At 34.9% G+C, this 23,746-nt stretch overlaps 1 protein-coding gene across 6 annotated transcripts in view; it reads left to right on the plus strand.

Moving 5' to 3' along the window:
* The window catches only part of NAV3 (neuron navigator 3), an 894,692-nt gene that overhangs the window by 676,638 nt on the left and 194,308 nt on the right, over window positions 1-23,746 (plus strand). The window lies entirely within an intron of this gene.

Consider the following 23,746-nt stretch of genomic DNA (forward strand, 5'->3'; position numbering starts at 1 on the left):
GCACAGTAAATTTACACCATTTTTAGGCATGGCATCTTATTTTTTCATTGAAAAGTTATGAAAAATATTCATTTCACCAATATCTTTAAGACTGAGGTATACTTAGATAAATTTTCTTCTGATTAATTGGATTTAATTACTTTTTGGATTGAGAAATTAACTGTTTGTGGTCTACTCCCTATACTGAATATGGTACTCTCTGCTAAGGGATCCTGGGATTGAGGCGACAGAGCCTTGATATAGAGGATCTCAAAGTTAAGTAGTATACAGAAATATGTCAGAATTGTGTTAGTTTTGATAATGATAATTTTTATTATTACTATATTTTAATAGAATTTATGATGTTTTAAAAATATAACTATTTCAGACATCAATACTTATTCACATTTGTATAGATTTTGTTTTGACTTAATCTATGAATTAGAATTTATATGAAGTTACATGCAACAATTAATATATTTAAGTATTTCTAAGAAGCCCATTTTGATTTTATACATTAGAAAGGAATATAGTCTTTACATATTAGAGCAAAGATAATTAATGCAGAGAAAAAAATCCCAGTGACACTTTTTCTTTATTTATTAGAAGGTATCATGATTTGTGATACCTTCTTATTGATTCCAAAGTTCTCAAGTACATAGCTTAAATGACCACTTGTTATTTTATCCTATATATTTAGCCAGAAAATGTACTTATACTTTTCTCTGTATATTAATAAACATTTCTTTGACACATTGCTTCAGTCCATGAAGGGTGTTTGTTTTATTCTGTTTGTTTATTTAAAATAAATTGCCATCACTATATATGATTCTATATTTTATACATTAGTAATTTTTAAATTAGCTCCCCTCTTTCGAAAATAACTATTGATGACCTCAATAAATTTGAGCAATTTTATTTTTAAAAATTGATCTAAAGATTAGCAATATACTAGAGAAAAAGTATACTTGAGCAAAAATAAAACAGAGACCAAGAGAAATAGAATGTCAAGAGAACCTCTTCAGGCCTCTCAGCTTCCTTTCCAACATTGTGTGAGTGTACGTGTGTGTGTGCGTGTGTGTGTGTGTTCTGTTAAAATGGCACCTAGACTTCTGGTTTGTTAAGAGCTCTCCTCTGGAATTGGACTGCCTGTACTAGGATACCTATTCCACCACTTCCTAATTATGTGACCTAGGCAGTTTACCTAACCTCTCTGTACTTCAGTTTCCGCCACTGTTAAAATGGAATAACACCTGGTACCAATTGATTTAGAGGTTAAATGGGTAAGAACATAGAAAGCCTTTTGAACATACCTACCATATGTTCTTCCTATGCTCAAAATCCCTCAATGATCTCAACTCAGGCATGCGCACACAGTAGGGAACTTAGGCCAGTTAATTTTTCTTCCTATAATACTTTTTACCAGATAGGACCTTGACTAAATTTCTTACCAACTGCTCATATGTCACCTTCTCAATCATGCTTAACTTGAAGACCCTTTTAGTACACAACCTGCGTATCTCCACTCTCCATTGCACTCTGATCTATATTCCTTCTTTTTTTCTTGTAGCTTTAATCTCCCTTTAACCCACTATAATTTACTTACTTATTATGTGTATTGTTGATTATCATGTCTCCCCACACTCCAGAGTGTAAGCACCTCTTGGACAGTGATATTTTTGTTTTGTTCCCTACTGTATCACAGAGCCTTACATATAATAGGTGCTCAAAAATTATTTCTGAAATGAAATAATGTAAATATTAATAAATCTGGATTATAACTGTCCCCAATTTTACAAAGCAACACTTAATAAGATTTACAGTTTTAAGTGTAAATCTGTTAAAATTAATATTGACATAGATTTAAAAATGAATATGATAAAAATAATTAAATGTGTTCTTGATTTAAGAGAATCATGATATAGAACTGCATTTAGGCTCCATATGGTATGTAGTGGAATCTTCAGAGACTACCCAGTGCATGGAACTTGTTTGCTTCTATCTTAACTGATTCCAGATTGTAGGCTTCTTGGATTCTTTTATCTGTTTATTATAGATACTGTGTTCCTCCCTTGCTTTCTGGTTATCATTCATTGTACTGCACTGCTGTCAGCATTTCTGCATCTCTATAGCACAACTCCTTTTCTAATATGTGATTTCTGTTCTGGAAAATATGAAAGCAGGTTGTCAAGATAAGTTAGCATTTGAGATCAGTTAAAATTAGTAGGTGGCAAAAGTGAAGTGCTTGGGCTACCTAATGTCACTAATGGCTTGAAGTCATTTATGTTTTCAACTCCTTTCTTCTCTGGCATGTTTTGCTTAGAAGAGCCAAATAAGAGAGATGATCTGGTATTCAGAAATAATGCATGATATTTCCAATTAGCACAGCATACTCTTTTTTTCCCCCAAAGTTTTCATTACCAGGTGGGTTAAAAAAAAATTTGGTACCATAACTAAACTGGCACAAAAGTATTGTGTGTAAGATATTCAGATTATTAGTATAGTTTACTAATAATGAATCCTAATATAAAGAATTGCCCATATCTTGTGGGTATAATTTAGTGTTACAAGTGAAAGAATATTTCAAAGCTATATACTTCTGAATTAATCCTAAGATGGCCTTGTGCATGTGATTTTGATTAAGGAATAGGAAAAAAATCTTGTTCCTCAATCACTGACTCTATCATCTTTATCATTTCACTTTAATTATCCACTCTTCTTATATGTATTAAAATAAAGCTGGGTTCAGGTTCTAAATTCCTTAAATCCTCCACAGATAAATATTTGGTTATATTTAGAGTGATAGAGAGCTTATTGGTTGAGTCACAAAATAAATATTTCAAAAATTTTAAATATATTTAATATAAAAATAAGATTTGTTTTCTTAGGTCACTGATCTTTGGAAGTATTTTATGGATAAAAATTAAATATTTTGCTTCATTCCATAAAGTTAAACATCCTATTTGCAGTTATTTAATACAAAAATGTAAGACTACTTCTTTCTATTTGGTTTTTCTTGTTTTTGAAAAGAGAAGATGAAAGATACTCTCTCCCATCAAGAGTAAAATATGAGAAATATTTTCTTACATAGTGTTAAATTTCTTATATAGGAGTATACTCAGGCATATTCTTAACTGGGAAGTGAATCTAGAAAACAAGGTAGAAATGGATTATATGATTTTCAAATCCAAAAATTTCATTTCCATAAGCAAATAAATCTTCACCATTTTGAATATTTCTGCTAATCGTTCTTTTCCAGAAGTTGATTTTTGATCTTTAGAGTTCTAGTAGACATGAAAGGTAACAGAAAGTTCAATGTAACTAAGACCATATACAAATGCCTGGCATATGATGGCAGCCCAGAGTGTCCAGAATGTGAGGGCATGTTTTTTCTGAGACCCTGTAAAGTAATTACAGTGAAAGAAAATTATAAAATGGAAATTCATTTTTCTCATTTGCTGGTCCAGGGTTGCATAAGGTGTAAGAGTGATAGTATATGTAAAAATGATATTTTTCTAAACTAAAAGCTTCAAAAATAAAAGTGATTTTCATTAAAGTATGGGCTTTTTTCACTTAATTTTTGTCCAGATTATTAACCATCCTGTTATTGAATAGTTGATGAATTTTTCCAATTCATGCATAGAGGTAATTAAATCAAGTAAATATCTTGGTTTTATGTTTTATAGAATTAAAACATACAAAAAATGAATGTCAAAGTGGAGGAAGAAAAAGGCATAGGTGGATGAGTGAAGTGGCAAAGTCAGAGACAATGATAAATCTTTCTGAATTAGAAATTTAAGGAGCTATTTTAGGAATATGGGGATTACAATCTCCACAGATCTGTTATCCTTCTGCTTTTCATTTTGTAATAGTAATTCAAGAATGTGTCCATTTACAGTTTACAGAAACTTGCTCCCATAGGATTCACATGTCAAATTGCAGAGTCCCTGGGTAAATTTTCTTGGAGTGGCTTGTCTCTTCCCGCGCAGCCCTTTTCAAGGTTCCCGTGACCCTGCCACACACGTTGTTCTTGGAACCCTCTACCTAATGAGGACATTTGCCTTATAGGGTCTCTTTTCCAGACAACATCACTTCCTTCTGGGGGATTCACTCTGAAACTAGGACCGTTTTACAGCTTTTCAGCCTGAGGCTATAAATCCTGAAAAATATAGAAGGAAGTTTAATTAAAGATGACAGGAAGGCTCGGTAATGTAAACCCTTGTGAACCTGGCTTCAATTAGTTGTTTGACTCAGTTCTGTGTTATATCCTATGCTGTGCTCTTGAAATTCAGTGAATCAACTAAACTTTAAAAAGAAATTTAGGCTGTTTATGAATCAAAACCAAGAAACACAGGTTTTTTTAAATGTCCTAGAGAAGAATGATTGAAGGGGGAGAAATTATGCTTTAGTTGACTGAACTGGGAAACTAAAAGGGCATAGTATTAAGAGGATGTGTACACAGACACACATGTACACTCTTTGGTTATGTTGCTGTATGCTTCATTCCACTCTTTAAAAAGCTTAACAACTATTCCTACGTCATTGTTATAAATGGAAAAGCATCTGTACTGTTTTGGTTACATTAGAGTTAGGCAGACATAAGTTTGAATCCCACCCACCAATTCCCTGTAGTGTGGCATTGGGCAATGGTTTTCAGCCCGCTCAAATACCCTTGAAGGTTCTTACCTGTAATACTGGAATGACGATTGCTTTCTCATAGGGCTCTTGGGAGGACCACAGAAATAATTTATGTATACAGTACCCAACACACTCAAACAAGTAGTTTTCTTTGTTCCTTCTCCCAATTTAAGAGTACATCACATGCATAATAAAATATATAGACCCACATTTGAAAACTTGTGTCGAACTCATCACTCTTTTCCCCCTTTCTCACTTTCTCTAATAAAGTTCTGTCCATTCTACTTTTATTGACTATTTAAACACAATTCAAATGAATAACATCTCTATGATTAAAAATCAAAGGTTGAGACATAGCTCTTCCCATGCCCAGTCTGGCTACATAGAGGCAACCTCTTTAATTCATCTAGATATTTCCTTTAGTCATTACTCCAATATAGTTAAATAAAATACTTCTACCACTAGTTTTTATTGGCTAATTTGGTCATTACCACTTGATTTACAAGGCTGCATCTTCCCTAACTCACTACCAGTAAATGAATTTTACCAAACACCTCGCATGTTCCAAATACTCTTCAAAGTACTGGAAATAAAGCAGAGGGCAAAATTGATTTAAAAAAATCTTCATCCTTCTGAAGTTTCTTTTTCCAGTGAGAAGAGAAAATAAAATGATAAATTTTAATTTAAATAATACTAGCAACTTGGCAGATTATTATGGAGAAAAATAAATCAGGGAGGATAAATAAGATGTGTAGGAGCCATAATTTTGCAAACTGAAACAGGGTACTAAGGGAAGTTCTCACTCACATGATGATGTTGAACAAAGGAAGCAGAAGAACTAGCTGTGTGGTTGTCATGGGTAGAATGTTTCTGGCTGATGAAACAAGTCCTAAGACCTTGACCAAGAGCCTTTCTAGTTTATTTAAAGAATATACAGTATCCCACCTGGGCTGTATCAGAGAAAAAGAGGCAGGAAAAAAGCAGAGAGACATTAGCTTAACCCTGTCGCCATTGTGAAGGCCTGGCTTTTACTCCAGGAGAGAAGGGAAGTTATTATTGCCATGAAGAGGTACATGAATTGGCATATAAATCAAGGAGTCACTCTGGCTGCTGTGTAGACAATATATTTTAGTGGGGAAGAAGAGGAAGCAATAAAATGTGTATATTAGTATTTTGTTCAGTTGTCTCCCATTTGCTAATAATTTCCACTCTCATAACATTTACATTCTATTTTGTACACATAAACGTTATTCCAAACTTTTAGTATAAGTTGATTCCAAAAATTGAAAACCAGTGGAGTGTTTATATCATGGTGATTATAAAAATATTCTTTAGAATCAATACCTTATTCTTTCCTGTTAAGGACCTTCTTTGAATGTCTGGTGAAACATGATATTTGTTTGAATTTAAGCATAAAGTTGTAGATAGCTTTGACTATAGGCCAGGGTTTATTTTTTATGATGGATTCTGCTTTAGAGAGATCAGTTCAGTTAAACTGAGGGACCTCTATATGCCAGAATCCTTCTTTCTGGGATTATTCAGTTAATTACAGGTAAAATGCTTACTGTTCAGATGGCTGGTTAATTTATTTTTTGCCTATGAAGATGTCTGGCCTAGAGTAGTCCACATATGGGGTCTGGCATAGGTTTTTAATTAATTTCTCCCTTTTTGTAGTCCATTTATCTCACCTACAGTTTCTGAGTCCAGCATCCCTCTTTACCTTCTAAAGTGAATTTTCCCTCCATGGGTATTACAGGGCGAGGCTTCTCTTATGCTGTCCTCCATTAACTGTACTCTATTTACCTTCAATTCTCCAAAATCTGTTAAAATATCTTTCCCACAATGGTCCCTATTCCCTATCCTACTCTATTTGATTTTGTGAACTTAAATAGTTATTATTCTTTTATCAACATATTATTAGTATCACATTAGGGACAAAGGAATAATGTGTGTGTTTGAATCTTAGAAGACATGGACAGAATCATTCTCAAGTCTAATAGTTCTCCCCACTTAACAAAATTGAAATCAACTGAGTTTACTTTCTCCAGGTATAAAATGGAAACATCATAATTGTACTCTATCTTTCCAAGATAATTGTGAGAATCTAAAATGTATTTTAAATTATTAGACTTACTCCTAACTTATAGAATTTAAGCTGAGACTTTGTTTTTTGACATAAATATGTCTAGATAAAAACAGTAGTGAGCCAACATTTTTATATTTTGGTCTTCTAGCTACCACATCTTAAAAAAAATTGTGAGATGTATATCATTACAGAGCAATGATTCAGAATATAATTATAGAGATATGATTCAGAATGTTGATTCATTTCTTTAGAACTTTTCCCTAGGATGTTTTCATAACCTGTTTAAAGATTTTATGAACATTTTTCCCCAATCACTAGGTATTGTTTGAGTCTAAATGCAGCTATTTGATTTTTAATATTTGGAGTCATTTTTCTTCAAATGGATGTTGATAATACAGACTTGATTATTATACTTTTAACTTACACCATATGAAACTATTATATATTAATCTATATTCCACTAAAGACTATATCTCAAAATATTAAATTATTAATCTACAATTGAAAATGCTCCTGTCATAAGAGCTATAATAATAATGTCAATATGACTATTGAATTACTTTCTGTAGTCAGATGTCTATAGAAAACCAAATTATATTAAAGGCATGACTGGTTGAGCATGGAATTGGATCTATGGAACTGAACACATTCCTGTAACAGAAATAGTCTTGACAATGAGACTTTTATAATTGATCAAATGTCCCTCTTGCTTAAAGAAGACACTGACAACATTTGCCCATACCATATACCTTTTTCTACTTTTCTATTTCTGGCCACACTCACTCTCTTCCCCTTTCTCATTGACTCATCAGTCTCATAAGTTGTATTAAAAAAATCAGTCTTCTCTCCCGTCAAGGCTGTGGGACAGACTCTGGACCACAGTGAATGATCAGAGATGTTTTGAGATTCCAACCACCCATTAAAATATAACACTGATTGTATTGATGATTACATTTACTTTGCAATAAATTGAAAGTATCCCCATTACAAGGACTCAATAAAACAGACTTCCTTGTAGATTTTCAAATAATTCCTAGATATTATTTACATATTTTATAAATATTATAATTGACAGTCATTTTCATGAGCTGATACACTAAAAAATACTTTGTTACTATATTTTGTGTTCACTGCAACATTTTAAAATAAAGTATTAAGTGACCTTGATTTTTTTTTACTGAACATGGTGGTCCATAACCACAGTGAGTTTTAATTTTTCAGTTTAACAAAATATCTTACCAATATTCAGGATCCATGCTTCTTAAGATGGTTGTCTTAAAATGAATGAAAGGAAGAATGGTACTTTGAATGTATTGTGATATAATTTTACTCCATACTAAAAATTTTAATTAGAAAAAGATCCATGGAGAAGCATAGTGTGTTGAGCTATATAGAAGTAAAAGAATTGTGGAAATCTAATTTATGGTAACACTGCAAGAGAAATGAGCCTGTTTTCCTGAATTCTCCTTTATCTTGACGTTCTACATTCCTAAAAGAGCATGAGACTTTGAGGATCTCGTATCTAAGACGGGCATCTCCTTCTTGGGTTACTGTTTTGAGATCTCACAAAAGCAGACCAGGCAGGTGGCCCTATTATCTGTCTGCAGAAATTTAAGATGACAGAGGTTATAATATATTTTCTTACCATAGTTCACTAATGGGATAAGTTATCACAGTAACCTGTCTCAAATGCAATTGGGATGATATTTCAGCCACCCACTTACTAAATAGAAACACATGTGGATTAAAACCAGGTTTCTAACTCATTTATGCTTTAAGCAATAACTTTTCAGTGAACTCTGAAAAATTTAAATATAGGGACAAAGTATTTTTAGTACATATTCTGATGTGAGGACAGTTGTTATAAAAAGTCTTAAATAAGGGAGCATATATAGATTTGAGCTACAAAAGGGATATTTGCAGAAGTAACCAAATACCTCCCTCTTCTTTAGAGCAATTAACTTGTCATCGTTTTGTAGGATTTCACAAGGATCTTGGAGGAGGGAAAATCTTTATAGTCAAAGAAGATTTTGGTTTAAGGAGCTCTTTAAATCTTAATCCTGAAAGTGCTGTTTCATTTGTACCCTGAGCAATCCTATAACCCCATAGTCCATAAGACAACATATTTCAGTGTTATCTCATTCTTAAAAATCTTTATTGAATGTGTTTTACTGTCTTTAATGTTGGTTCTTTTGTAAAAAAAATTCTAGTTTAAGACTTTTTTCTGTATATTTAATTACATCTTATCTTGGGTAATTTATTCCCAATTTTCTCTGAAGCCATTTTCAGTGGTTTTGAAAGGAAATCATTCCTGCCTTTTGAACATAATATGATTTTATAAAAGGGAAGTAAATTTGGGAAGTAAAAAAAATGTCCTTTAAAACCCAAACTCAAGAAATTCATTACTTCATATTCTGAGATTTATTTCTTTGCATCCTTCCTTGGGAACAGTGTTGCTGAAAGAACAAAGGTGGTATTAGGATTAATCATGTTTTTCTTCTTCTTTGAGAATCAAGAGTATTAAATGTCCAACTTATTCTGCACAGGAATTTCCAAACTTTTGATGAGTTTGTGTGACTCCAAGCTAAAGTTAAATAGGCAATGGAAGAAACAAGGATGGTTCTAAGATAATTCTCTATAAAACCTCTTAATATAAATAAGGATCTTTAAAAACCTAAATAATGTGGATAATTGCCTTTACTCTACACACTACCTTATTCTATAAACTCAGTTTATCCAACTGTTTTTGTATTAAGTACACCTATTTTAAAAATCAGTTTTGTGCCTGAATCTTGTTTCGATGAATCAAACACAGTCAGTTTTGGCATAGACAATGAATACCATATGGCATATGGAAAGATGATATTGCTAATGATCTTTTATATATTACATCAGAGTACAGTGTTCTTTTTCACTGGTGATTTGAGAGTTCAAGTGTGATTTTTCAATGAATAGATTCAGCCTCTAGTTTGTGCCAAGAATTATGCTAGTTGTAAGATTGAGATACGGTGATGCTTTTATCTTCAGCTTCCCCCTAACTAGCAGAACTGGACATTTAAACAGATGGTTAATAAGGTGTGTTAACTGATCTAGCAGAGTACAAAGTTTCTCAGTGACCATAGTTAGAGGAAAGAACCCACACGAAGTCATTGCAGAATTGAAGATCATGTCACGTTTGGGAAACTGTAACTAATTTCTGTAAGTATGACCAAGGAGAAAGTTTAAGTAGTAGTGTGTTCTGAGTACCTACTGCTACTTAACAAATCACCTCAAATCTAGTGGCATAATATTTCCTTATTCTCCTGGGTTTTTATCAACTAAAGAATCAGACAAGGCACCATGGAGATGGCTTGTCTCTGTTCCACTATGTCTGGGCCTCAACTGAGAAGGGTGAAATTGCACACATGATGCAAACTGCCAGGAACATCTGTGGCTAGAGAGTTCACTTTCAAGATGAGTTCTTTACCCACATGCCTGGTAAACATATGTTAGCTGGAGTAGAACCTACACATGGCACTCTTAGGGAGGTACTCTTTACATGATGACTCAGTGTTTCAGTGAACATTTGGAAGCTGCATATTTTATGACCAAGTTTCTTCTCATAGTGCCCCATCCAGTGTACTTTATTGATTGAAGCAGTCATAAGCCTACCTACATTCAAGAAGAGGAAGAAAATACTGCTCTTCTCAATGGGATGAGTGTCAAAGAATTTATTATAGCCATGAGTTTAATTTGCTGCAAGGTATTTTGAGAGAGAAGACTAGAGAAGTATGTACAGATCAGTTTGCATAGGTCCTTAATGCTATGTTTTGGCATTCAGACTTGTTTCCTGAATGTAAAGGAAAATTGCTCTATGCATTTTTTAGCAGGAGGAAAATGGTGCTATTTGCACTAAGAAAGATGACCCTGATGACAGGAAAGATGTGCTACAGAGAGGGAAGGGGGAGTACACTGCAGCTATAGTGATGAAAAAGTGGTCTGATTGGGAAAAAAAAATGTTTTAGTTGCAATTGATCAAATTTGGTGAATGATTTCAAGTAAGGGTGAGAGAAAATTATATATTTCTGTTCTGATTGACTCATTGGATGGTGAAGCATTTAAATAAGAAAGATGATAATAAAAGAGTGGAAAGATATAAGAGGTAGGAAATGGAAGGGAAAAAGTTCCTGAGTTTGAGATTTCAATGGGACTTCTAGATGGTGATGACTAGTACATGGATCTGAAACACGAGAGACACCTGGAGCATAGCTTAGTAGTGTTTTGTTTTGTTTTTTAAAATTTATTTATTTTAAAGAATCTTTGGATTCTTTATTATATAAATGTTACATAAATATTTAGGGGATTCACATATGCCACACTCCCTCCCCCTCCCATACCTTCCCAACATCCTTCATTAATGTGGTATATTTGTTAAAATTGATGAACATGTATTGAAGCATTGCCACTAACCATGGATTATAGTTTACAGTCTGTCCCATGCAATTTTGTAAGTTATGACAAAAATAGTGACTTGCATCCATCACTGCAACATCATGCAGGACAATTCCAATGTCCTGAAAATGTCCCTGTATGATACCTATTTTTCCCTCTCCTTCCCCCCAGAACCTCCAGTGGCCACTGCTTCCACATCAATGATAAAAGTTCTTCCATTGCTAGAATAACAATGACTCTATAGTGGAATAATAGTAAGTCTACTTTAGTCCATTGTTCATTTCATAATCTTGAGGGCTTGCTTTGGGATGGTGATGACCAGTCTGCCTCTAAAATTGAGAGGGAGTTTAGATTCTATAGGGCGGATGGATGGAATTCTCTTCCTTGTAGTTACAGACTCTCTCTGTTCCTTGGGATAGGCATTGCCCATCATCATCATCTTGTTAGTTGTCTTGGGTGAGTCCAGTGAACTGGAGAACAGGTATTGCAACTCTGCTGAGATTCAGAGCCTAATTGGGACATGGATGGACCAAGAGTTAAGTCTCTTGAACTTACACCTAACAAGTATAGTAATAACTATAGGTCCAAACAGAAGGGGCAGATGAGCCATGTGTAGGGAAACCACAAATGAGGCCTACTCTGTCACCCTGGGCTGCATAAGTTCCAAGGTAAGGCCCACTGGCGGAGCACCAAACTCCTGAGTTGTCTTCCCTACCTATAGTGTCTGTGTGTCTCCAGAGCCCTCAGGAGCCCTGCTGTCTGAGCTAATATTTACCATGGCAGTCAATGAGATCCTGTTGAGATCTGCATCAGTGTAACCCCTAGAATGACCTCCTCCACCCTGAAATCCCCCAGGCATAAAAACTCATCTGTGTTTACAATTTCCCCCTTATGGTCAAGGTCTCTCTTCAGGTTCATCACTAATTGGCATTTGGTAGTGATCCTTTGGTGTCAGGGAGGCCCATTCCTGGGAGCCATGTTCCACTCCCAGGAAGCTGGGAAGACAGCATGTTTATATGGTGAGCTTGGCCCAGAGAGAGGCCACAACTCAGCAACAAAGAGGTCTTCGGGAGGCAACACCCAGTCAACATATAATTCTAGACTGTTTCAATTTCAAAAGAAAAGACTCATAAGTACAATCATCAGTATCAAGGCCTTGGTGCGATGGTCACTAGGTTCTGCCCTTGTACTCGGGGGTTACTTGTTGTCCCCTCAGAAAATGCAGCAGAACTCCCCAGGATGGGAATTTGATATTCTTTCAGTTATTGTATGGATCTCCACCTACCATGGCAATGCCCCATGAGTACTTGAACATATTCATATGCCTTAGAGGCATACCCCAGGCAAACCTCCTCCCATGCATCCCCCATCACTGACACCTCATACCAGTGTTCTTCCCCTGCTATAGTTGTGACCCTTCTGTGATCCAAAACCTGTCCAAAGATGAAGCCAAGAAAGTAACCTAATATAAATAATAAGAAAACAAAATAATCGTGATAGTTTTAAAAATAACAAAGTACAATTTTTTAAATTAAAAAATGTTAAATAATAGAAAAACTTTTTTAGACAATATGTCTCTCATCACTCTAAGATCTGTTGTCTTGTATGTACAGTGAGATTTTCTTCTGTATATTCCCCAGTGTCTTTTTTTGTTTTTTTTTTTTTTCATTTTATCATCAAAAAAGCTTTTAGGTCACAGAAAAGTCATGGAGAGAATATGGGTGATTCACATATACTCAATGCCCTCCACTTTTTCCCTCTCCCCTATTAATAAAATTTTACATATGGGTGGTACATTTGTTATAGTTGATGTGCAAATATTGAAGCATTGCTACTAACCATGGGTAATGGTTTATAATATGATTTACATTTCGGCCTGTACACTTTTATAAATTTTGACGAAACTTAAAATGACCTGTATCCATTATTGTGAGATCATGCAGAACAATTCTAATATTAGTAGTGTTTTATTGATTGGAACAATAGAAATGAAGATTACTTAAAAGTGTATAAAGCTAGGGGAAAAAAATGGAGGGATTGGCATAAAACTCTGGGGAGCACAAACCTTTATGGGTGACGTGATAATGAAAAAATGAAGGATGTTCTTTTGTTTTACAATATATTCAGGGTTAAGGCAGCTATTCTTGCTATCTCCTTAAAGGCAAATTGTTTTTTTCAATTGATTAGTGCTTCATCTTATGAGACATGTTAGACTTGTCTTTCAAATTGTTTGTGAACTCTAGACTACAAAATTAACACCAAATTCTAGTTGGAATGTTATTAATATACAATATCTTATAAGCATATAAAAACTATATTTTCATCCAATCACTATTTAATAAAGCAAAACCATTGCTTAACCATGTATTTAAGGCATTTTTCTGGATTATGTACAGTGTTTAGAAATATAGGTTCTGGAAGACCCCTCCTATGTATGATGTTTTGTGAATGGTGGCTCTTGGATGACCTATTGGGACAGTTTCTTATGATTCTTTATAAAGTTAGGACCTACAGAGATGTAGATTGTTGAGTTCAAGAGACAAGGAGTGTGAGTGTTATACAGGGGGATTTTAGGGAGAATAAGACTTGCTTGTATTTGTTTTCAAGAAGCCATGATCCCAAAGTTATTTTAAACCCTGATACTGAGAGACACAGATAAAATCTCATCTACTTTGCTGACAATTAATTATGTGCTTCTGTGCTTTGAATAAGAATAGTTACATAGAAAGTGACAGGCGAAAACCAAAGTATGTGATATTGGGGAAACTACTAAGTAGCATTTGTGGGCAGGGCAATATGTTACATTGTGAAATATCAGCTGTTATACTAATGTAAGTACTGGAGTCACCAGAATGTTTTAAGAGCCTCCTGTGGGAGCTTAGTGCATCAAAGGACTCTCAAATATGTATCTAAATTCCACCATATTTTTATTTTTATTTTTGAGGTACCAGCGGCCGGGGATTGAACCTGGGACTTTGTATGTGGGAAGCCGGTACTCAACCACTGAGCCACATTGACTTCCCTGAGTTGTTTTTGTTTTTTGTTTTTTCTTTTTAAGTTCGTTTTGCTTGTTGTTGTTTCTGGTTTTTTCAGGAGGCACCAGGAACCAAACCCAGGACCTCCCATGTGGGAAGGGGGAGCTCAACTATTTTGAGCCACATCTGTTCCCCGTATTTTCTTTTTAACTGTTATAGACTTATTTGTGCCAGATCTACTTCTAAATACTTTACAAGTTAATTCTCATTAAAAAACCTTCAGGTAGGTTAAGGCATTACCCTCATTTAACAGATGTGGAAATAGGCAGAGAGGACCTTAGCTAGGATTCAGGTTGGTAGTTTGGCTCTATTAACCAATAATACTAGATCTTTACTACTGACATGTCTAATAATGTGCAAAAAATCAAAATTTTAATGTAGTTATATTTTTATTATTTTTAAAAAAGCTTTAGATTACAGTAATGTTACATCAATAATAGGGGATTACCACACATCTCACTGCCTCCCCTCCCACACTTTTCCCCATTAACAATATCTTTCTTTAGTGTGGCACATTAGTTAAAATTGATAAACACATATTGATGCATTGCTACTAACCTTGGTCTATAGTTTACAATATAGTTTTACACTTTGCAATGCACAATTTTATAGGTTTTGAGAAAATATATAATGGCCTGTATCAGTCATTGTAATGTCATACAGAACAAATCCAATGTCCCCAAAATGCCCCATATTATACTATTCTTCCCTCTCCTTCCCCTTAGAACCTCAGGTGACCACTGTCTTTATATCAATAAGTACTTCCGTAACTAAAATAATATGTCTAATTAAGTCCATTGTTGCATTCCGCCTTTATGTTTGTTCATTCCTCAAACTTGAGGATTTGGGGATGGTGATGCCCACTCTGTTTCCAGTTGGGAGGGGGCTTACATCTCATGGGGCAGATGGGTGGTACTGTCTTCTTGCAGTTGTAGATGCACTCTGTTTTGCGGGGTAGGTATTGTCCACCATCATCCTTTTGTTAGTTGTCCTGGCTGAGTCCGATGCATTGAAGGGTAGGTGTTGGTTGCAACTTTGCTAAGATTTAGGGCTCAGCAGGCATGTGGATGGCCAGAAGATTTAAGCCTCTGGTACACATTTAATGGGTATATGCTAATTATAGGGTCAAATAAAAGGGGCAGAAGAGCCATGTGTAGGGAAATTATAAATGAGTCCAACTCTGATACATTGGGGAGATGGTTTATCATATATTCCACGGTAAGGCTCACTGACAGGGTGCCGGATTTCTGGGGTTGTCTGTCCTACATATAGTGTCCAAAAGTCTCTAGAGCCTTCTCTAGAAAGCTGCTTGAGGCATTGTTTACTGTAGAAGTCAATGAGATCCTCCTAAGATGTGCATAAATGTGACCTTTGGAATGATCTCCCGACTCACTTTGAAATCTCTTAGCCATAAAAACTGAATTGTATTTAATATTTCCCCCTTTTGGTCAAGGTCTTTTTCCAAATGCATTTCTAGTTGGTCCTTGGTAATAATCCCTCCGTGGCTTAGAGAGAGGCCACAGTAAAGCAACAAGGAGGCTTTCAGGAGGTAACTCTTAGGCAGTATATAATACTAGGCTAAGTTTCAATTTCACAAAAACAAGGGTCATAAGTACAAGCATCGGTATCAAGGGTCTGGCATATTGGTATGTACTCCTCTGCTAGGCTCTGCCTATATACTCCAGGGATTTTGCCACTCTATTAGAGAATGTAGCAGGACTCCCTGGGATGGGAATTCAATATTCTTTCCGTTATTGTGTGGGTCTCCATACACTGAGACAATACCCCATGACCACTTGAACACATTTACCCCTATTAATAACATCTTACATGAGTATGATACATTTGTTACAGTTGATGAATGAATATCGAACCATTGCCACTAACCATGTTCAATTGTTTACATTATGGTTCACATTCTGCACCATACACTTTTATTAGTTCTAAGAAAATGCATAATGGCCTGTAGCCATCATGGCAAGATCACGCAGAACAATTCCAATGCCTAAAAATGTCCCATGCTCCATCCACTCTTCCCTCACCCTCCCCTCAGAATCCATGGTAACCACTAGGTTGCAATTTTTGAAGAATAAGGAATTATTCTAATAATTATGCTTATTAGAATAAGAAGAACACAGAATTGTATCAAAATTTCACATATCAATGTCTGTTTGCCAATTTAAAAACCATAGGGATGAAAAGCGGATTTGGCTCAACTGATAGAGCATCTGCCTACCATATGAGAGGTCCAGGGTTCTAAACCCAGGGCCTCCTGACCCATGTGGTGAGTTGGCCCACATGCGGTGCTGATGTGCACAAGGAGTGCCATGCCACGCAGGGGTGTCCCCCACAAAGGGGAGCCCCACGCACAAGGAGTGCACCCTGAAAGGAGAGTTTCCCTGAGTGAAAAATGTGCAGCCTGCCCAGGAGTGGTGCTGCACACACGGAGAGATGACACAGCAAGATGATGCAACAAAAAGAGACACAGATTCCCAGTTCTGCTGACAAGAATGCAAGCAGACACAGAACACACAGCAATGGACACAGAGAGTAGACAACTGGAGGGTGGGGAGGGGGGAAGGGGAGAGAAATGAATAAAAAAGAAATCTTTGAGAAAAACAAAAACAAAAAATAAAAACCATAGGGATATGTATCAGTCAGGGTTTCTCCAGAGAAACAGAGAACCAATAGGAGATTAAATATATATTGGTTCACACAGTTGTGTGATATTGAAAAAAGTTCAAAATCCTCAGGGCAGGCAAACAGGCTGGAAATTCAGGCAAGATTTGATGATGCAGTCTTGAGGCAGAATTTCTACTTCCGCAGGAAACCTCAGTTTTTACCCTTAAGATCTTCAACTGATCAGATGAGGCCCATGCACATAATTGAGGGCAATTTCTGTTAAAGTCAACTAATGGTAGATGATAACCACCTCTACAAAATACCTGCACAGCAACACCTAGATAGTATTCGATTAAATAACTGGGTATATAGCCTAGCCAAGTTGAGACTTAACTAACCATTATAGGTTGGTTTCTTACTTATTCATCAGTTCAACACCCAATAATATTCATGTACTTTATAAAATAATCACTAGAAGATAAATGATATTTACTTTATCTTTAATGTGAAGGTGAAGTTATTCATTCCTGAATATCCATCCTTTACCACTTGATTGTTGACATAATTTATAGTTGGAGGCCTGATTTTTTTTTTCTTTTTGTTCACTATGCACAGGATGCACTATCTCTCTACAGTTTACTTCCTAGGTAATTGTACTCTGCTACTCAAGCCAGCGGCCCAAGAATCATCTTAGATTCTCTCTTTCCTTCAGTACCTATGTCCAGCATGATAACGTTATATGTCTGTCATTAATCCTTACTTTGATTTCTAGTGCCTCTGCCATCCTTCAGATCCTCACAAATCTTGCGTGGATTATAGCAGTGATTTCCTATTTGGTCTTCCTGTTTCCAGTCTTGCTAAATCTCCCAGCCTTCTTTTTCATCCTTCAAGTCCTCCTTTACATCTTTAAGAGAGTCTGAAAGTTTACTATTTATTCTGAAGTATGAGCTTTTGGCAGTTTCCCACTATAGCCAGAAAAAAGGCCAAATTCCTTAGCAAGTTGACATGGTTCTTTAGGTTTTTGCCTGGGCAAATAGTAGGTGTTAAAAGAATATTTGCAGAATGAGTGAATAAGAAAAGTAAAAATATATTTTAAATTATTGTGGTTATTTAAAACTAGTTGAGACAAGTGGCAGGAGGCAGAATTATGGTGACAATGGAGAAAATTGGGTAGAGAAGGTGCAGAGGGGATAAAACTGTAAATTTGGTTAAGGAAGTACAATGATGAACTCTATAAATCAAAGCACAGAGCTTGGATTTTATCCTGCAGACAACTGGAAGTCAACAGCAATTTTAAAGAGTGAGACTGACATTTTTAGGGAACTTAGGAAGTTAATTCTTTTGGCTGTGAGAAAAATGATTTGATTAGACTGAATATTACAAGCGACTGATAACAAGGAGACTAAGAGGCATTATTAGAGTCCATGAAAGAGATGACAGGAGGTCAAAGAAGAGGGAAAAGGTCAGGCAACTCAAAGTTTCCATATTGGACAAAGGGGGAAATATTGGTGATACTAAAGCAAAGTCAGAACAAATTCAGACAGACAAGCTTGTTAGTAAAGAAATAGAGTGAAGTTTTTAAATTTTTTGAGGTATCTGGAAAAATCCAGGTGAGAAATCTAGGTGAAATATCTAGTAGGTATCAAAGAGGTGTTTCAAAAGGAAACTCTGAAGTTTAGGATTGAGATTAGAGTTCTCAATTTAGAATTTCTGTGAAAAGAATGAAGGAGTGAATTAGCTCCTGGCTAGAATTATGATCTTGAAAATATCCATTATCATAGCATAAAATTTAGGGGGTGGGAACAGTGAATGGAACTGTATTAGGAAAGAAGGATGAGTAGCTGAAGAGTTAGATGTTGAGTCAGGAAAAATAAGTAAAATGGGAATTTCTAGATAAAGGAAGCTTTCCTAAGTTTTGAAAGCAGCAAAATGATGGAACATGAGGACTAAAAGAGGCATGGCTTGGAATGTTTAGATTTTGCTGTTTGACTTTAGAAACCACAGGTTTTCTCCCCATGAGGTTGAATATTTGTGGATATTCTGGAAAGCACAGCTTCTCCAGTTTTATTATGCATTGGATACCTTTAAATTACAGATTCGGATTCATTAGGTCTGGAGTGGGAATTGAGATTTTGTATTTCTAACAAGTCCCAGGTGATGCCAGTGCTGGTGAACTACAAACCACACTTTGAGTAGCAGGGTTCTAGTAGTTAGTAAAAATAGGTAACTGCAGTTCAGGTTCTATGTCCTAGAAACGCTTCCTTTCCTTGTAATAAATGTCATATACAATTCCATGTAGGGGTTTACACTGAAGCTGGGCTAGAACGTTTTACCATTTGATTCCTGCTATGGACTAAACACCAGATGAATTCTTGTTCCGTTTGTTGACTATATATAGATAGTCTCCTCTTCTTGTATTGCATGTTAGGGTGGGGAAAAAAATACATTCCCTTGAAATTCCACCTTATCAGAAAGATGAGCAGATTACTCCTTTAAGAGAACAACAGTTTCATTTCTCAAATCTTTTGCCCACCCATTAGCTAAAAGAAGTCTCATTTGACATTTCAGAAAAATAATATGTAATCTTCACTCCAGATGTCTGAAAATCTTTGGTCTTCTGGTGTTCTGGTGTTCTGACTCTCTCCCTACTTTCCTCAGAGCTGTGTCTACATGTCCCTTGTGTCTGTTTCACCAATAAACTTAAATTTAGCTTGCCTACTCACACTCTATGTGCACAAGTCTGTCTGTAAATCTGAAAATTGGGAAATAGTGTTAGCAAGCACTGTGGAAAGATGCTTTTTTGCTGCTTAGAGGGAAAGAGACAGAGAAAAATGTTCAGAAAAGTAAAAGGATCTATTAAAGGGAAATATTTTAAGTCATTCATCAAAAGAGATATGGGCAAGATTGACCATATAAGAGTTTGAATAGGAAAGCTGAGAGAAAGGGAAAAGAATATTGAGACTGAGAGTTTGATATTCCAGTGTACCCCAGATTACAGGTGATTTTAAACTGAAGTAATAGCTTGATTTTAGAGAATGGAATGCAAATTTTCATCTAAGCCTCCATTATTATCTTCTTTTCAAATGAGAAAACGAAAATAAGGAGAGGTAACAGGTACTTAAGTGACATAATCAAAGACATGAAAGCTAGTGTAAGTTGGCAGGAAAATTGTAATTTGAACCAGCAATTAACAAATTTCTAATTAAATTGCACCTACATACATATGTACCTACATTATAAAATACTACGGAAATATAAGGTGTATGTCATCCTACTACTTTATCCACTGGGCTCCAGGTAGAATCTATAGAGCCCAAAATTTGTTCAAAAATTATTCTTCCAAGAAGTCTGTGCTGCTTGTTCTGTAAACATCTATAAGTACTAGAAACTATATAGAGCCAAGGCAGTGGTTTTTCTACATTAGAAATGCTCATTACTACAGTATGACCTGATAGTAGCTGGGGGTCATGAAAAACAAAGACTCTTAGAATTGGTGATAACAATGAGTTCATTGGTAAAAAATATTTTATTTATTATCCGTACTGGAAATAGACTTTATGAAACGGTGATGTTGCCCTATCAATATACTTGCTAGTTTTTAGAGAGGTTAAGCATTTATGACAGTTCTACTGTCTTTCCTTCAACAAGTACTTTCTTCTTGAGAATTATAATAATAGACAAGAATAGCACTTATTCTAGCTTTTATTTTTTAACATACTAAATTCCATGCACAGATTAGAGAAAAATCTTATATGCATTTCATAAATTATAAAAGCAAGTTTAATTTTATAGATTTATAAAATGCAGGGACTAGAAGATATAGCTTAAAGGTCATCAAATTGAACAGCCATAATTCACAAATTGAAAACATGTGGCTTGTAGAGGGTCAACAGAGTTTCCGAATTTACACACAGACGAAGACCACAGATTATTTTGTATTATGAATAATTTCAAACATAAAAAAGTAAAGGAAATAAAATAATACTCCTACCTGGACTCATCAACAAGCTTCAACTCTTGTCAACTTACATAACCAACCATGTTTCATTTATAACCAACCATTCTGAAGCCTACTTCCCCTACTGATTATTTTGAGTCAAATATTCAGCATCTTCTTATTTCATAAATAAATATTCAAAAATATATCTAAAATAATGTTTTTAAAATATATTCACAATACCATTATCACACTTTAAAATTTATTATATATTTATTAACATCATTCAATGTCTAGGTGTTAAAATTTCCCTAATTTCTCATGAATTTTTAAGTTGTTTGTTTGATGAGGATCCAAATAAGGTTCTATATGTTACAATTGGTTTTAACTTCTTGTCTCTCTATAGGTTTTCTCCATATTTTCCTTTTCTTGATATTTATTTGTTAAAAAAAATTTATTTATTTTTATTGTCATTTATTGTCAAATGCATTATAATCCAGTATTTTATTATTGTTTCCTGGCATAGAGGTCTTTGAAAAATTCTCTCTACTGGTCAATCAATAATTGTATTTGTGATCCACTTCCTTTACTACACTTAAGCTATTGATTTGGTGATGTATCATATATTATGTTCTCAAAATATGTTAGTTTTCCCCCTTAATCAGAAAAAGTAGGTAAACTCTCAATATCTGTGAAAGTCTTAGTAGACCTTATTGATTGGAAAGAAATAGAAATAATTATTTTCCTTAAAAAAGTTCACAGTACATTCACAGTCTCTTTTTATTTTTTCAAATTGACCACAGTATTTCACATGTACTTAAATTCTTTCAAGAAAATGTACTTATAAATTATTCTGTACTTCCAAATAATTGAATTTAAGGGATTACCTTGAAGAAATCTTGCTGTGTTTACAATTAAAGAACTAAGTAAAATTGTAAAATCTTAATTACATAAAATGGGTAAAAGCATATATTTAGGAGTTTAGAGTTTAAGTATAGGTTTAAGAGATGGCAAAATATTACATGTACTCACTATCGTTTAAGCTGGACTTGAGAAATGGATAGAATTGTGTATGATGGACACAGGTAGGAAGCATTCCCAGGGGGTAACATCAAGAATAAAGGCAGAGAAAAAAGGAAAAGTACCAGCAATGATCAGGTAGTGGTAAGAATTTCTTTTGGCTTGAATAAGTGTTAGATGACAGACAGTATAAAGCATAATGGTAGAAACATAACAACATATATAAAGGCCTATGAATGTCACTATTTGATTTGAAAGTGCCACTGATCAGTTGCATGGTTTGAAGAAGTTTGTTAAATCTCTCTGGGCTTTTTCCTTTACCTATAACATAAAGAAATAGGCCTACATAATTCTGTGGTCTCTTCTGGTCTTAATATTCCATTCTGGACAAATACATTCTAGAGAATGAATTAGATATGCAGTACAGCATTTGAACTACTCTGTGCTAGAGGTTTTGTAGGAGCTATTGAGAACTTAAATTAGTATGTTGAGCATGGGGATTGAAGAAGGACATAGATGTAAATGAATTTGCAGAGGTTGAATCAACATGATTGTATACTCATTGCATACCTGCAATTATTGAAAGGAAAAAAGCGAGAGTCATCTATTGATGTTTCAAGCCACCGTGACTAAAGAAAATGGTGGTGACTGTTAATGGAAATAAAGTGAAAAAAAGAAACTTTCTTGGATTTGGGGATTAAAAGAAGTTTCAGGGGATGAAAGTGTGAGGACTTGGTATAAAAATATAGACAGCGAGTAGGTTATTCCTCCAATAACAAATCAGAAAATGCACATAGGCCATAAAACCAAATTGATTTTGGCCAATTCACCTAACTCTTCTGGACTTGTCAGTGTCCTCCCACCTCCATTTCTAAAGTAGGAGATATATTTTGGAACTTTAAAATCATAGAGGAAAAATCAACGAGGTGGCTTTGATGCCAGAAAGAAGGCACATTTTTTTTTTATTCTTGTCTCTCCTGCTTACATTTGTGTTCACTTTGGAGGGTACAGGATAAGACATAGTGGTAAAATCCTTTTAGTACTTCTTTTGTGTTGACAAAGGAGACAGAGGCATTCATGAAAGAATTTTCTTCCTTTGGGTGCCTTTATTTTTAAATTAATATCTGATATTATTGCATTGAGACAGATTGGGTTTTATTTTTAAATTACTATCCTATATTGTTGTTACTGAGGGAATTTGGGAAATTGCCTCAGTGCCCAGTGTAGTTAGAATACAGAGCCCATTATATTCAAATAGCATTATACCACGTAGCAAATATGAGAAATAAGTGCTCTGTGAACCTGTAAAGCTCCATCCGTCTGAGGATCCTGACTTAGTTTTCTTCAAGCCAAGCAATTCAAGGACCTGTATGTTCCCACCACAGTCTGGCTCAGTGGAGTAATAGTGAACGTGGGAAACATATGATCATCTTAAGGAATCCTTCCCTTGACTACAATCCACTCTACTTAGCAGCAAAGCAACTCTATCGACTGCAACTGGACTCCAAATGACCCTTCCCACCCTGATCGCAACACCCCCCATGTTACTCATGTTTTTTTGCACCTGGGGCCTGGAAAACTGTGTATGCTTTGCAATCAGGCTCATATAGAATCATCCACAGTTCACCTAAGAAGGATTATCCACTCAGTCAAGTCCTGGTCACACTATTATTACTGTATGTTTCAGAATCTTTAGGTAACTCAGAAAACAATTTAACTTAAAGTTCAAATTTGTGTTTTGTTTCTAAACTGTTGATTTTAAAACTTTTAAAATGAGTGTAAAAAGAAGACCTTAGTCTATCAGTATACCATTAAACTTGTTTCAAATAATTAATTAGAAGCACAGATTTTGAGATTTTTATTTTTCTTTTAACTTGGGTTTAATATTGCATTCTTGTGACTTTGATCAAAGCTTTTGGTTTTAAAAATCATTAAGAAATGTAATTTTAAAATGTCCAGAAGTTGGCATTTAGTAGTTAAGTTTGTTTTTGAGAAATT

The sequence above is a fragment of the Dasypus novemcinctus genome, chromosome 12 (genome assembly GCF_030445035.2).
Source record: "Dasypus novemcinctus isolate mDasNov1 chromosome 12, mDasNov1.1.hap2, whole genome shotgun sequence".
Classification (NCBI taxonomy): Eukaryota; Metazoa; Chordata; class Mammalia; order Cingulata; family Dasypodidae; genus Dasypus; species Dasypus novemcinctus.